This window comes from Anas platyrhynchos, chromosome 23 (assembly GCF_047663525.1).
Source record: "Anas platyrhynchos isolate ZD024472 breed Pekin duck chromosome 23, IASCAAS_PekinDuck_T2T, whole genome shotgun sequence".
NCBI lineage: Eukaryota > Metazoa > Chordata > Aves > Anseriformes > Anatidae > Anas > Anas platyrhynchos.
Window position 1 is genome coordinate 7,764,493 of NC_092609.1, and position 15,448 is coordinate 7,779,940.

Sequence of the window (15,448 nt, forward strand, 5' to 3'; positions counted from 1 at the left end):
GTCTTCTTTGGAGAGAAAGCCAAGCCAGCCAGATGGCTTCCACTACTTCTATGGGAGTGACATTGGGATTGATCTTTAAAATGAAATGAAGCAGAAGGCTGTGGGTTCTCCAACCTTCAAGATATGCAGCACTTGGCTGGGAAGGTTTCTTCCGTTCCTATGGATTTGAAGAATTAGGGCTGAAAGAAGCAGCAGGACCCTAGGGCCATATTCTGTCATCTCTATGGAAACTCCTGACGGGAATTACCTCCCTACTGGTGTCAAACTGCAGGCAGGCAAACGGGTGTGGTCTCCTCTCTGTGCAACTCCCCAATCCATGGTGTCTCTTTGCATGTGTGAAATTGCATGTGTATAGGGGGTGTGGTGGCAGAAGAGTGAAAGCCTCTTCTGATGGCTCCTAAAGCTGTGAGTCTGACCCTTCTGTGACTGTGCTGAAAGCGATCCTGGGGATAGAAGGGAGAGTGATCCAGCTGCACATCATGAGACGGGGAAGAGACAGAGGCTCTGGCGTGCACTGCTGACTGGTTTGCCTCGGTGGGGTTGGAGTGAGGAAGCTGTACCCTCCTCTGTTAGCACAAAGGAGAGGAGTTATTCCACGCTATTTTTCCTCCTCTGTGTATGAATGGACAGACTGCACAGTTGGTTAAGGCCGTAGCTACTGAAGACAAGAACTCGATTGTCTGCTGCTCTTCAGGCAGAAGGCAGAAGGAATCAAGAGACAGGACTGGCTCTGTCTGCATACTGCAGTAGACGCACTTTTTTGCATCTTCTGTGCGTGAAAAAGTATGTTTTAATTGATAAGAATCCCAAGGGCCTAGAAATACTGCAGTTTTAGGATAAATCTGGTATAAACTGAGTGTCCTGAGGATTTTGAGTACTCCATTTCCGTGGCCAGACCAACAGAAACTCCAGGGCAATAGGAAACACAACTTTCTCTCTCTTATCCTAAATTTCTCCACTTGTTATCTCCTGACCAGCAATTTACAGGAAAGTTACAGGAAAGTGAGGGAAAATATTTGAACTATTTATACACCAGTGCAGGTGGTGCCATGTTAACTTCACTCTTTTGCAAGATCTTGTTTGCTAACAGCAAGTTATGGCCCCTAGGGATGTTTTACCTTGAGGGAGGGAATGGGGGCACACCAAAACAAGTAGAACAAGCAAAATACTGTGGGGTGGAGCTGACAAAACAACAAACAAACAAACAAACAACAAAAAAACAACTACCACCACAGACCACCCACTAGTGCCGTGCTTTTCATACTGAAGTGAGGAAAGAGCAGAGCATCCTTGCAGGAACTTCATGCCTCAAAACCCTCCTTTGTCACTCTTCCTGCACTTGTGTAACAGTTGCTTGCAGGTCTGTTTCCTTTCTTATTTCAGGACTGGAAGATGGCTTCATGGACAAAACAGACTTGGCTTGGGGAAGAGTAATTGAATTTATTGCCAACTGATCACAAAGTAGGACAGTGAGAATTTAAAAACTTTAAAACCAACCAACCAACCAACCAACCAACCAACCAAACAGAAAACCACCTCGCCACACTACCTCCATCCCAGGCTAAACCTCAGTCTTGATTCTTCTATCTATTTCCCACGGAGCAGTGGGGGGTGGTTGGAGGATGTTGGGGACTGGAGGTTGCAGGCTCTGCTGCTCCTTCATCGTATTTGGCAATTTTATTGATGGGAGCGCTCCCCACCCCTCCCATCCCCTCTTTTCCCTTCCCTCCACTCCCCTGCCCTCCCCTATGCTCCCTGTTCTTTCTGACCAACAGTATGATAGATTCGGGTGGGTGGTCAGCACGTGGGGCTACGGAGAGGACATGTACACAAAGATTTGGCTCCAGATCCAAAATGTCATGTATTTGGCAATTTTATTTATGGTAGCACTCCCCTCCCCTCCCCTCCCCTCCCCTCCCCTCCCCTCCCCTCCCCTCCCCTCCCCTCCCCTCCCCTCCCCTCCCCTCCCCTCCCCTCCCCTCCCCTCCCCTCCCCTCCCCTCTTTTGCCTCCTCTCCCCACTTTTGCCTCCCCTCCCCTCCCCCCCATCCTCTCCCCTCCCCTCCCGTCTCCTCCCCTCCCCTACACCCCCTCCCCTATGCTCCCTGTCCCTATACTCTGCTACACTCCCCTCCCCTATACTACCCTACACACTCCTACACTTCCCTCCCCTATCCTACCCTAAACTCCCGTTCGCTACACTACCCTACATTACCCTTTTCCCCCCTCCCCTACACTCTCCTACACTCCCCTCCCCTATCCTACCCTACACTCCCCTAAACTCTGATCCCCTACACTACCCTATACTCTCCTATGCTCCCCTCCCCTCTAACACGCTACACTACGCTATGCTACCCTACCCTACCCTACCCTACCCTACCCTACCCTACCCTACCCTACCCTACCCTATCCTATCCTATCCTATCCTATCCTACCCTACCCTACCCTACCCTACCCTACCCTACCCTACCCTACCCTACCCTATCCTATCCTACCCTATCCTACCCTACCCTACCCTACCCTACCCTACCCTACCCTACCCTACCCTACCCTACCCTACCCTATCCTATCCTATCCTACCCTACCCTACCCTACCCTACCCTACCCTACCCTACCCTACCCTACCCTACCCTACCCTATCCTATCCTATCCTACCCTACCCTACCCTACCCTACCCTACCCTACCCTACCCTACCCTACCCTACCCTACCCTACCCTATCCTATCCTATCCTACCCTACCCTACCCTACCCTACCCTACCCTACCCTACCCTACCCTACCCTACCCTATCCTATCCTATCCTATCCTACCCTACCCTACCCTACCCTACCCTACCCTACCCTATCCTATCCTATCCTATCCTATCCTATCCTATCCTATCCTATCCTATCCTATCCTATCCTATCCTATCCTATCCTATCCTACCCTCCCCCTGCCCTCCCCTCCCCTCCCCTCCCTTCTTTTTATTCCCTCCCCTTCCCTCCCCTCTTGTCTTCTTCTCTCCTCTCTTCTTTCTTTCGGGTAACTTCAAATCGCTTCAGTCGTTCTCATAGCTCCTATCCCTGGCTGATTCACGGGAACCCATCAGCAGCAACCAGAAGCGCTCCAGCTGCTGTGTCACTGGTCGAGCAACAGTCTCCAACTGGGAATCGCTGACTTCGTTGTGTGGCTCAGACAGGTGCCTTGCAGTTCCACCGTGGCCTGGACGTTTCCTCTTGCTGTGTCCCCACCTACAGCGCACTTCTGCTTAGAAGCAGCAGCAGGCTTTGCAAGATGTCCCACTCCTTCCATTTTCAGTGGTTTAGCTTGGCTAGCCGGGTGGTGTCTGTCAATAGAAGACAACAACGAGATTTGGGTTAGAAACAGCTAACTGAGTAGTTCCTTTGCACAAGGGCAAGGAATATCTACCCCTTCCTACTGGAGGCTGCAGTGTCAGAGATAATGACGGGTCCTTCCGAGAGCTTTGAAATATCCCTTGGGGATGCTGAGTCCAGAGGACCAGAGCAAACCTGTCTAAAGTACACCGTGGAATCACTCGGAATGACTTCCTAGCAGAAGCATGTGTCTGATACGGCTTCAGCTGCTTGCAGTGTTCTTCTTCACCTCGTACCTAAATTCAGATGAGAGATCTCAATGAAGATGGAAAGGTTGAGAAATAGAGAAATCACTGATGTGCTTTGAGAACTTCTAAGGACTGAGTACTGCATCAATCCAATGTTGTAACATTAAGGATTGGTTAGAAAAGCAAACGTTAAAAACAAGGAAAGGGGAAGAACAAGTAAGCTTTCTTAAAGTATCTATTCTATTTAAGGTATCTTTAAAGAAGTAAATAAGTACTGAAATATATATGCAGATAGAGAGAGAGAGAGAGAGAGAGAGAGAGAGAGAGATACAGAAACCTAAGAGTCTGCTGTGCAGGTTAGCTTCTTGCTCTCTTTTCTAAAAGTCACAGTGAATGCAGCATCTGTGTGCGTTACAAGCATTACCCTCAGTCCAGCACAGGTACACACGAGAGGTCAGCCTGCAGGTTGCGGAGGCAAAGCAACTGCTCTGGCTGGATGTGAAGAGCCAAGACAGAAGTTGCTGTCAGGGAAAAGATACACAGAGGGGATGAAAAAGACGGAGTGTGCTTCCGACCTTCACAACTTCTAAGCAAGCGGAGATGAGGTTGTGGAAGAAGCAAATAAGCTGTTGATCTAGAAGCAGCCTGAAGATTGTCCTTAAGCAGGGCCTTGCATTCTTCATTTTTACAGCATTGCTTGCCTTCAAGTGCACGACGATGATTTTATGAACTTTCTACCACTACAGAAATGCACCGGATTCTTTCACAAAACTTACGGGTGGTACTTGGCAATATTGGTCAGCATTCTCTATTTCCTTCTTCATCTCAATTCTCTTTTGGCCTGTGAAGCTTTCCAGATCAGAGGAGAAGATCCACGGTAATACGGAGCTTTGGATACTGCAAAGGAAACGAAGAATCCTACTGACAACTCTTTTCAACCTCGCCTGCAAGCATCACAGAAAAGAACACCGAAAGAACACCGCTTTATCATGGGAAGCATAAATTGGAGCATAGGTGTCCTATAGCTGAAGCGAGGTGAAGCAGGTTCCACACAAGGTGAAGGAGCACACCCATAAGCATTTCCATAAAGCCGTGTTTTCAAACAAAGGGTTAAGATTTAGATTTTCTTACAAGTGAAGAATGAAGAAATAAAAGAAAAAGAAAATTACCAGGACATCCAGTTTTCCTCTAGCTTGCTTTGCTTCTTTCCGAATCTGAGTCTGGAGTGACAGTCAGGGAGCAGCGTTGTGCAGAAATGCCAAAGCCTCCCCAGCTGGTTGTACCTTCATCAGCAAGGGCTTTGATACTGCTGCCTCCTCAGCAACATCAGCCATTTCCGAGGAAAGCTGGTGTCCATCAGGTCAAATAGGAATGGGAAATCCCTCTTGCCACAACTTCACACTCACACCAGAGTTGGCAGGACAGGCCGATGGACAGAGAAGCGTCTGCAAGAGTGTTAGAAAACAGACTTTAGATTTCCGTCAACCCAGGAAGAATTACTTGCTCATCCCTTCAAAGTGAACTCTGAGTAGAAGGAGGGGATCCCAAGCTGCATTCCTGACATCTATGCTGCAAAGTCATCCAATGGGACATGTTACTGGACCAGCCTGTTACGAACAGAAACAGGACTTTGAGGTTATGCTGTTGGATTAGAATTAAGCTCAAAGAGTTAGTCCTTTGACGTGTTTTTGTTTGCAAGTGTTTTCACTGCTTCCCAGACAATGTCTCCAGCAAGCTAGCTGCTTGCTTCATTTGTTCTGTTCTGTTCTGTTCTGTTCTTTTTGATTCTGTTTTGTTTTGTTTTCTCAGCCAGGATTCTTAGAGAAATTAGATTAAAGTGATCATATTGTATGTCCACCCATCCCTCCCTCCCCTTCGCTTGTCCAGAGCTTTTACCTCGTCCAGCAGCTTGAATGAACTCGGTCCTAGGCGCAGTTGTGTCCAAGCCATTCTGTTCCTAGACGTGTTGTGAGAACAGACAGCTAAGTAGTGGGGAGAGGACGTGCTGCTGTCTGCAGTGTGACCTCAGCGCTTACCAAACAGTAGGGAATACATAGAGAAGGGCCTTAGGAGAACTTCAAGCCCCAGATACGTTTTATGTGGAAACCATATTTCCCAAGATAACACTGGACGCAACTGCATAATCAAAAGGGATTCATTTCTTGGTTCATTCAACTCCTAGGTTTTAGTTTTAAAACATGTCTGTCTTGGCTTAAAGCACTCTTCCAATCTCTATTTCCAGTTCCGAGGATTTCCTGAAATAGGGAATCCCATTTTTTTCTTTGTACACTCTCCCAGCCTCTTTGTTTTCCTCTCCCCAAGAAACTTAGCACTGCTCTCTTCATACTTGACAACTAGATATGGAGCTGTATCAGCCAGAAGGAAGTTTCCTTCACACTTTCTGCTTCTTACGGTATCTGGGCTCTTACCTTTACACTTACTCACCCTTCCTACATTAGCACAAAGAAAGCTGTTTGGGAGATCTGATGTCTTGTTTTCCAGAAACTGCCCTGAATCACCTTTACAAGAGCTGTCCCACGCTGCGAGCACAAGTCTTGCAGTCTGGCCAGATATTTGCCTTCTAAGTCAATAACCAAATCTGTTACAAAGGTAAGAACATGTAATTAATGGAAAGGAAATCCTTTTATCCTTTTATTTTGATCCAAATTCACTTTTTTTTTTTTTTTTCTAGTCCAAGAATGAATCGTGGAGAACCACCAAAACTCAGGTGAGAAATGAAATGACAAATGTTAAGGTCAGGAAGCTTGCCCACTGCCATTGCTACCCTGAAAGCAGATGGAGTGCATCTTCATACGCCACAGCCTGAGACACTAGTCGACAGGCCAGCCCGTGTGAGGAAGTCCATTGCTGCCTGAATTTTAACATGACAGGGGGACTCTTAAGCCTCTTGTTTATGCTTTAGTACTTGCGGTCTATGGGAGGACCACAGCACACTCTTCTCTGTCTCCCCTTATTTGTTGATCGTCTGTAGGAAGAAGAGAACGTGCAGAGGCCCTCACCCGTACATTGGGTCTGTTCTCACTCTGTGCAGCTCCATCATTGAGCAAAGTACCAACCTTGAGGCTTCTGTAAGGACTTGACACAAACTACAGAATACTACAATGAAGCATTCACAACAAAACCACATTTTTTTCCGCAGCCAAGCATCAAAACACTTACAGAAGGGCATGGTCCCTCTCTGTGCACCTCAAGGGGAGATCCACAAATCCTCACGTGGTTTCATCGCATCCAGCACCCTTCTCTGTGCCTCCCAGCTAAACGTGCACAGAGGCAGCTGTTGCCGAAGTGCTGTGGTGACACAATTCAGTTCTGTTTCTGAAGTCATCACCGCAGGCGCCTCCCAGTGACGGCACAACACTCTCTGTTGCTAATGCGTCTGTCTCAGAAACAGCTAGGGAAGTACCACTATGCCCAAACTGACTTGAATTAGAGTAGTTCCCAAATTGTTCTCTGCTCCCCTACATCTGTGGAAGGTGTGTGATCAGTCTTTTCCTTGAGAAAGGACTACAGAGCAAAAGAGCTTGATTCTGAGACGTTGCCCGTCCTTGTAGAGCAGTTCACCTTTGATTTCCATGTCAGAAAAAAGAAGGTGAAATCAACAATTCCCTTCCTCTGAGCTGGGAATAGGAAAGAAGCCCAATTCTCCAGGAAGCCTTCAAAAGGAAACTCTGCATTTCTTTGTTAAACACCTTGTTTAATTTCTTGAAAGAAATCTTTCCCAGGACTTTGCAACTGCGGTGGTTCAAAGCGGGTGGGCAGCCGAGTTCCACCACGGCCGCTCTCTCACTCCCCCTCCTCAAAGGGAAAGGGGGAGAAAATACGATGCAAAGGGCTCCAGGGCTGAGATAAGGACAGGGCGATGGCTCAACAAGTATCGTGACGGGCAAAGCAGACTCAGCACAGTGACCCTCAGGGTCCCTCCCTGCCCCTGCTCCCCGTGGGGTCCCTCCCATGGGATGCCGTCCTTCCCCAGCTGATCCCACACGGGCTGCCCACAGGCAGCAGCTCCTCAAGCACTGCTCCCACACGGCTCCGTCCCACGGGCTCCATCCATCCATCCATCCATCCCCCAGGAGCAAACTGCTCCAGCACGGGTCCCCCACGGCTGGGCGGCAGCTCCCCCCAGCCCCCCTGCTCCTGCGGGGGCTCCTCTCCATGGCTGCAGCTGCGGCCCGGGGCCTGCTCCTGCGGGGGCTCTCCACAGGCCGCAGCCTCCTCCAGGCCACAGCCACCTGCTCCACCGGGGGCTCCTCCACCCACAGGGGGGCAGCAGCGTGGAGATCTGCTCCATGTGGGACCCATGGGTGCAGGGGGACAGCCTGCTCCACCAGGGGCCTCTCCCTGCACAGCCCGCAGGGGAACTGCTGCTGTGAGCCTGGAGCACCTCCTGCCTCCTGCTGCACTCACCTTGGGGGCTGCAGGGCTGCTTCTCACTCCTTGCTCTTCCAGCTTCTGTTGTGCAGCAGTATTTCCCCCTGCTTACATCTGCTCTCCCAGAGGTGCAAACAACATCGCTTATTGGCTCAGCTCTGGCAAGCGCCGGGGCCCTTTTGGAGCTATCTGGAGCTGGCTGTTGTCTGGATTGTTCTCACAGACGCCATCCCTGCAGGCCCCTGCTACCAAACCCTTGCCACGTAAATCCGATCGAAGTGTATGCAGCAATTACAAAGCCGCTGTGCTTTGGGCTGTCACGATCCTTCTGCAAGTGCAGGGGAGGTGCAGGGTTGCTTTGCATTTCCAAAAGGAGGAAGAAAGCCTCCAACCCCACTGGACCTCAGCCACTTGCAGGATCCAAGCAACGCTCCCCACTTTCAGTTATCTCCCTCCCATGCACACAGTGGGAGCAAGGTTGAACAAGCACATTTTTGAAAATGTTTATCTTAATGAAGAATAAAAGAAGTCTACAACACCCAATCCCTCTGTGCACCCAAGGCAAAAATCGTGGACTATTCTGCCTCAACACTATTTTCAGACCCAATTTGTCAAGTCATCTAGCAGAGGATTTCTCTCTTGTTCACTCACTAGCTTAGTAGAGCACCAGTTTACATAGGTGCTGGAGCAGATTCCTCAACCATCTGAAGGGACTTGATCCCAGAAAAGTTCAAAACTGCAGATGACTCATGATTTTGTGGTGAAGCATCTATTAAATGAGAGCTGTTCCGCTTAGGGCACAGTGGGACAGTGTGAGAAGAACCCTGTATCTCACTGATTGAGGCTTTATAACTCTACAGAATTGTCAGTCAACAATAAATGGAAAGTGCAGGAGATATGTTCTTTCTTCCTCCTTTCCCTGCCATACATTAGCAGAGAGATTGTGGTGGGATATAGGTTCAGAGCCTCACAGAAGAAGGATTTGAACCCAGGCTCTCCACAGTCTGCACTACTGCCTTTCTGACAGCTTTTGACTATTTTATTTTATTTTATTTTATTTTATTTTATTTTATTTTATTTTATTTTATTTTATTAGTATTATTATTCTTCTTTTTCTGGGTGGTGTCTAAGTCTTGGGGGGAAGAACAAACTGTGGGAGGAGGGAATGCTACTACTGTCTGTGACAGTGGTGATTTCTGGACAGTGTTAGCAACAGAGCTTCTGCAGAGAAGAGAAAATGCCAGGCAGTCTCTGTTGGTATTCCATGTACTGAGTACTGAGTGCAGTTTTGGGCTCCGCAGTATAAGAAAAAGACATAAACCTGTTAGAGAGTGTCAAAAGAAGGGCAACAAACAAGAGGGTCTCTTTTAACAGGGGGATTGAGGTTTGTGGCAAGGTTTTGGTAGCAATTTAGGGGCTGCACTGTGCTGGACACAGCAACAGACGCACCATAAGCCAAAGTCAGACAATAAGCCAAGGTGTGTTCACGCGTGGTTTACTGTGGTTTACGTGTGGTTTACGTATAGAAGAAAGTTTTTGCCTATTGGTGAGTATACTGCAGATTTGCTGCATTGTTCTAAATTAAATAGCAAGATAAGTGATGGCATCGTAGGCTGGGAAAATATTTCTAGAGTATCAGCGCATTTTGAGCATCATTTTAACTGTTTATGCAAACATGAAGATTATTAAAATCAGTGTTTATTTATGTCTGTATGTAAACAGGTGATCATGTTGTATAGCATGCAGTAAATGGTTTGTGAATGCTGCTTGAAGAATGAAAAGAGTAAGTCAGCTCCACAAGGAATAAATGAATTTTGTTTATTTGTGCAATGCAGAGATTAGAATTAGACCAACAGCATGGAACCAAAGTCTTGCTGTGTGCCTTTTATCTGTAGGACAGTTCATGGAGGCTTCAGCAGCCCTATCTGTTTTCTAGCACTCTGAAATGTCCTCTGTGGTGCTGCACCCAGTTGAAAGCCTGCACTGATTGTGATGAACTTTCCTAACAGGAGGCACGGGTCCTTTGTCGGACGCTGGCTGGGGATGTATGCTGCGATGCGGGCAGATGATGCTGGCCCAAGCACTGATCTGCAGACACTTAGGGAGAGGTGAGTGCTGGTCCTGAGGGAACTTCGGTATTGTCTGCAGACGCTTCTTCGTAAGTACTCCATTAAAAGCACAAACCCTGAATTTATTAGTGAGACTTTCTTTGATGCCCTGGTAACAGTTCCTAATGAATCAATTCATATTCAGCTGGGTGAAATCATCCCAGCCTGAAGCAGAGAAATAGGCATAGAAGGAGAACAAATGGGGAATCCTGTCGCCATTATTTTATAAACCTTTTAGTGTAACACCCAAGTTGAGGCCAAGGGAAAACCTGCCACCGTGGGACAGTGCTCTTACCCTTCTCTTCACTACTCACTTGTCAGCAGCACGAGGTCCAAACCCCCCTGGTGCAAGCTCTTAAGCATGCATGTCACATCCCAGGATGCTGCCAGTGGAGTGTTTGGACTTTCTGTATGGATCTTATGTTGTTATTTAATGGGTGCTTAGAAATCCAACAAGGTCTAAACACAGCCTGTACTTTTAAATAATCTTGGAAGCTCAGAGATACTGGAATGGCTATCAACACGCAGCATGATCCGTCAGAATATGTTTGCAGTTGATGTTTTTGTTTTGTTTTATTTTCCCTGTTTTTACAATCTAGCCTATGATGATAAAGGGCAGCTTGATGATAAATAACAAGCTTGGAATTCTAGGAGCTCTACACAAAATGTAAATATTCGAGATGAATTGAAATGTCTTTTAACATCTCATTATAAAGCTTTCTGCTGTCTAGACATTTGATCAGTGTAATGAAAACGTCACCATTTTTTATTCTATATCAATTTTTCCTTTCAGATTGGCAATGGGAAAAACACAAAAAACAACCAGAAGAATATCACAGAATCCTACGATGCTTTCTCGACAGGAAGGCTTGCTGTTATTCAATCCACCAGATGGGTAAGAACAAACATAAACTTTCAGGTTTTTTCCACTGAAATTTCTACTGTGTTGAATCACTAATTTGCAGTATGTTAATTCATAATTTTAAAAAGTGGATGTGAAGACAATGTGTATGCTTATACAAAAATAAAAAGGTATGCAGATGGGCGCAAAGACTAGTAGTACAGAAACATTCCCTGAGACCTAAATAAAGCCATGTACTAGAATGTAGCTCTTGATAAACTCTGTAAGCCTTGGGTACCAGAGTCAGTAATGTTAGAATAGACAGTCTTGTAGCTTATTGCTGTAATTTGTAATAAAGGGCACTAACATTTGTTAACTTGTAATTCTCATTGTAGTTTAGAAGCCTTTTGTTTATTAAAGAAACTGGCACTCCCTAAGTTTTGAAAAGAGCATAGATTGAGAAAATAATTGTTATTGCTAAATACAGATTGCAGTTACTCTAGAATGTTTGACAGTCACAGTATTTACTGTATATTGTTCCCACATTCTTTATGGTCTCATTTTTCTTTGATTTTGTGTACGTGTGTCTTTTTTTCACTATGAAAACAGCACAGGTGGGTGTTGGAGAGGGGAAGTCAATTGGAGAATGGTTTGGACCAAATACAGTTGCTCAAGTACTAAAGTAAGTGAGATCATACCAGTCTCATTCAGAACGTACTCCCCTGGGGCAGCCAAGAGAAGGCCCAGGCAGAGTTTTGAAGGCTGCATCTCCCCCTGTCCCACAGTCAGGAATGTACTTGCCATCTATTTACAAGTGCAGCATGGAATGTCATGCCACAGCTCGGTGTGCAGGTACTGAGTTGGGAATGGGTGACCTCTAAATTTTAATAAAGGAAGAGCCTGAGGAGAAGAAACTGCAGGAAAGTCTCCTGCTATGCCGTCTGCATGCCCTCACCAGTCACACCACAGATGTATATTCCTTTCTGCACAGTGGCACAGCTCTGGCAGGTCGAGAGTGCCACCGTGTAGGTCGGAGTGGTGGTGTGAAGCATCAGAGAGAAGCCATCTCGGCTGAGGAGGGAACTGAGCTGCAATTCCTCCCTTTCTGAGCAGCAGTTCTGCCAGCAAGGCTACTGGATAAAGATAGAATCATAGAATCATAGAATCATAGAATATCCTGAGTTGGAAGGGACCCTTAAGGATCATCAAGTCCAACTCTTGACACCGCACAGGTCTACCCAAGTTCAGACCATGTGACTAAGTGCACAGTCCAATCTCTTCTTAAATTCAGTCAGGCTCGGTGCAGTGACCACTTCCCTGGGGAGCCTGTTCCAGTGTGCAACCACTCTCTCTGTGAAGAACCCCTTCCTGATGTCCAGCCTAAACTTCCCCTGCCTCAGCTTAACCCCGTTCCCGCGGGTCCTGTCGCTGGTGTTAATGGAGAAAAGGTCTCCTGCCTCTCGACACCCCCTTGCGAGGAAGTTGTAGACTGCGATGAGGTCTCCCCTCAGCCTCCTCTTCTCCAGGCTGAACAGGCCCAGTGCCCTCAGCCGTTCCTCGTACGTCTTCCCCTCCAGGCCTTTCACCATCTTCGTAGCCCTCCTCTGGACACTCTCCAACAGTTTCATGTCCTTTTTATACTGTGGTGCCCAGAACTGCACACAGTACTCGAGGTGAGGCCGCACCAGCGCAGAGTAGAGATGGGCAGCTCCTCATAGTCTGGGAGCCACACTGAAAGGAACTGAGGCTGCTCAGTTCTCCAGGGGTACGTGGAGGTGTCTTACCTCAGGCAGGGGCTAGGCTACAGGTCCTGCGAGCTCAGCAGCAAGTCTTTGACACCCTGGAACAGGCACATGATCTGAAGAGGGAGGGGAGCTGAAGCATGCCCTGGACTCCAGATCTTTCATGGCCAAGTTTTTCATGGTGAAACGCTCACCCCCATTTCTTTCTGGCTTATTTGAAACAGCTAATTCTGCCAGTGCAGCTTAAGAGAGTAGCTCCCTTCCCCAAAGGTTTGGATTTTGCAGAAGTGGACATAAAACTGTGTGCTGCTGTCTCCCACTGAAGTTTTGGTGCCCCAAACCCTTAGCTGATTTAGCTTTTAACGCCCCATTTCTGCTGTGCACGCAGGCTCAGGCAGAAGTAATTCCACTGAATTCAGTGGAATTTCTTAAGCAAAAAGTAATCTGCAAAACCGGCATAGGAATTTTTTTCTTTTCCAGATGAGAAAAGACACAATTGGGCAAGAACCCAGTGCAGAGACTGTCGAGTGCAATAAAAAGTAATAAACTTGATGTAGTTGAACTGTTACTGTCACTGCACTTAGCAGTAAGACAAAACAGTTTGCACATGGTGCAGCGCATATGTTTTTCCTGGTACCACTCAGTACCTGTTTTTCTAAAGATATTAAACATTTAATGTTTAAAGTTTTCTTTTTCTTACATGGAGACTTTAAAAAATGCAGAAAGGATGTTTTTTCTTAAGAAAAAAAAAATAAATAAATGGTTCTGAGTGTAAAGCTACCCTTTTGATCCAACTAGTTTATATTAATTAGTACCTTAATGTTTTCTAGGAAGCTTGCTTTATTTGATGAATGGAATTCATTAGCAGTTTATGTATCTATGGGCAATACGGTGGTCATTGACGACATCAGGAAGTGACACCTCATCAGTTTTCTGGTAACAGTTTCTGATTTGACTCCATTTGCCAGCATGTATCTAAACATGAACAAATACTTGGGGGGCCATGGGTTTGTCTTGCAAGGGTAAGAAGAGGGAAGAAGGACATACAAACTCAGTTGTGTTTTTTTGATCCCTGATGCCAACTTCGTGCTCACATCACTGGATGTGAAGAGCTCCTTGAAGAATTTCTACTGTCATCATTGCTGCCATTTCATTTCTCTGGCGTTTTATAGGCAAAGCTTGACACTATTAATAACATTAATAGGACATGTCACTGCAGTCTTAAATTGTCATCCCCCAATCATTGATCTAACGTCTCACTTGGACGTGCCAGCACATACTGTCTGCTAGAATTACTTCTACTAAATAGCTGTAATTGCCATGCCCGGCTCGTTTTGTCTTGGGTGCCCTATAAAGATCCCTGGCAAACTAGCTTAATTCACTACTGAGAGGAAGATCTGCTTTGTGTTCCTCTGTGCGTTGACTGATTTCTAGTTTTATTCCCGCAGAAAAAATGTGCTGGTGCCCTCCTCAGAGCAGCAGCGCGTCCCACAGCAGTGCACATTTGCACAGAAGTGCTCTTGGCCGAAGCAAGAAGGCAGGAGGACTCTGCACAGGCTGGAAAGCCCTCTTGCTTATTATACCTCTACGACTAGGGATAAATCACATAAATCCCGTATATATTGATGCATTTAAAGTAAGGTTTTCTTTCAATTCATTGCTTGTTACTGTCAAATATGTTTGGGTATCTGTGATGTCAGTAAAGAAATGAATGACAATTTCCTTTATTCCTTTTGAACTCCTAGGAATGCTTTAAGATGCCACAGTCTTTGGGAGCATTAGGAGGGAATCCAAATAATGCCTATTATTTCATAGGATTTTTAGGTAAGGAAAAAAGAAACTTATTCCAAATGTGCAGATGATCAAAAGAGAACATTTTTTGAAGGGGAAATAGTAAGGGGTCTAAGCGTGAACCTCTAGAAGTAAAGAAAGATGAGAATAGAATAAAATAAATGAAGAAGCATATCTAAAAGAGTTTAGAAACAGTATGAGATGATCCTTAACAGGAGCAGAAAGTTAACAGCAAAGCTAGGTGTAAAAATAAGTGATGACATCAACAAGAGCAACATACTGAGAATAGCTGATAGCATTTGACAAGTGTATTGGTCAAATGTCACTTTTATTTTCTTGTATTTCAAAACTGTTTCTGATAGCAGTATCTTTTTCACCTTTTGCATACCTTCTGTTATTAAGTATTGCTCTAATTAATTTAAAATGCATTCCTTCAGATTTCACCCCACTTTGGGCCAAAATTTTGCAACCCTATTTTGTCCTTTTGTAAAACCTAACCTGTTTTAGTTAGGCTTTTTTGTTCCAATTTCTGAATGAATGCCTAATGGGATTACAGATTGCATCTGTGAACATCCTGTACCTTTTAATCTGTCAAATGTTAGTGTTTACAACACTTGAGATTTAAAAAAAAAAAAAAAAAAGTACTGGATCTCACATGGAAAAATAAAAGTATGTGACAAAGATAGAACATAACCAACCAAAAAATTACAGTAATAGGTGACAATAGGAAGTTATACTAAATACCCTGTGGGAAACGCTGTGTCTAAACCTTCCGATTCTCTTAAAGAATCCCTAGGTAGAAAGTCTAGATTATACTGACTGCAATGGCAATCTAATTTCTATTTTACAGTTCTGGACCAAGTGCTTATTAATGTCACTTGCTTATTTTTAACATACGGCTTTTACCCATCCAGGCAATGAGCTGATCTATCTGGACCCTCACACCACAAAAAGCTTTGTAGATTCAGAAGAAAATGGCACGGTTGACGATGAGAGTTTCCACTGCCAGGAAG

At 45.8% G+C, this 15,448-nt stretch overlaps 1 long non-coding RNA gene across 1 annotated transcript; it reads left to right on the top strand.

The window, feature by feature from the left end:
- The first annotated feature begins 9,375 nt into the window (after positions 1–9,375).
- Positions 9,376–13,207, top strand: LOC139999301 (uncharacterized). Its single transcript, XR_011804698.1, has 4 exons — positions 9,376–10,061; positions 10,855–10,956; positions 11,512–11,584; positions 13,125–13,207. It is a non-coding gene; the product is annotated as an uncharacterized lncRNA (long non-coding RNA).
- Positions 13,208–15,448: the final 2,241 nt, after the last annotated feature.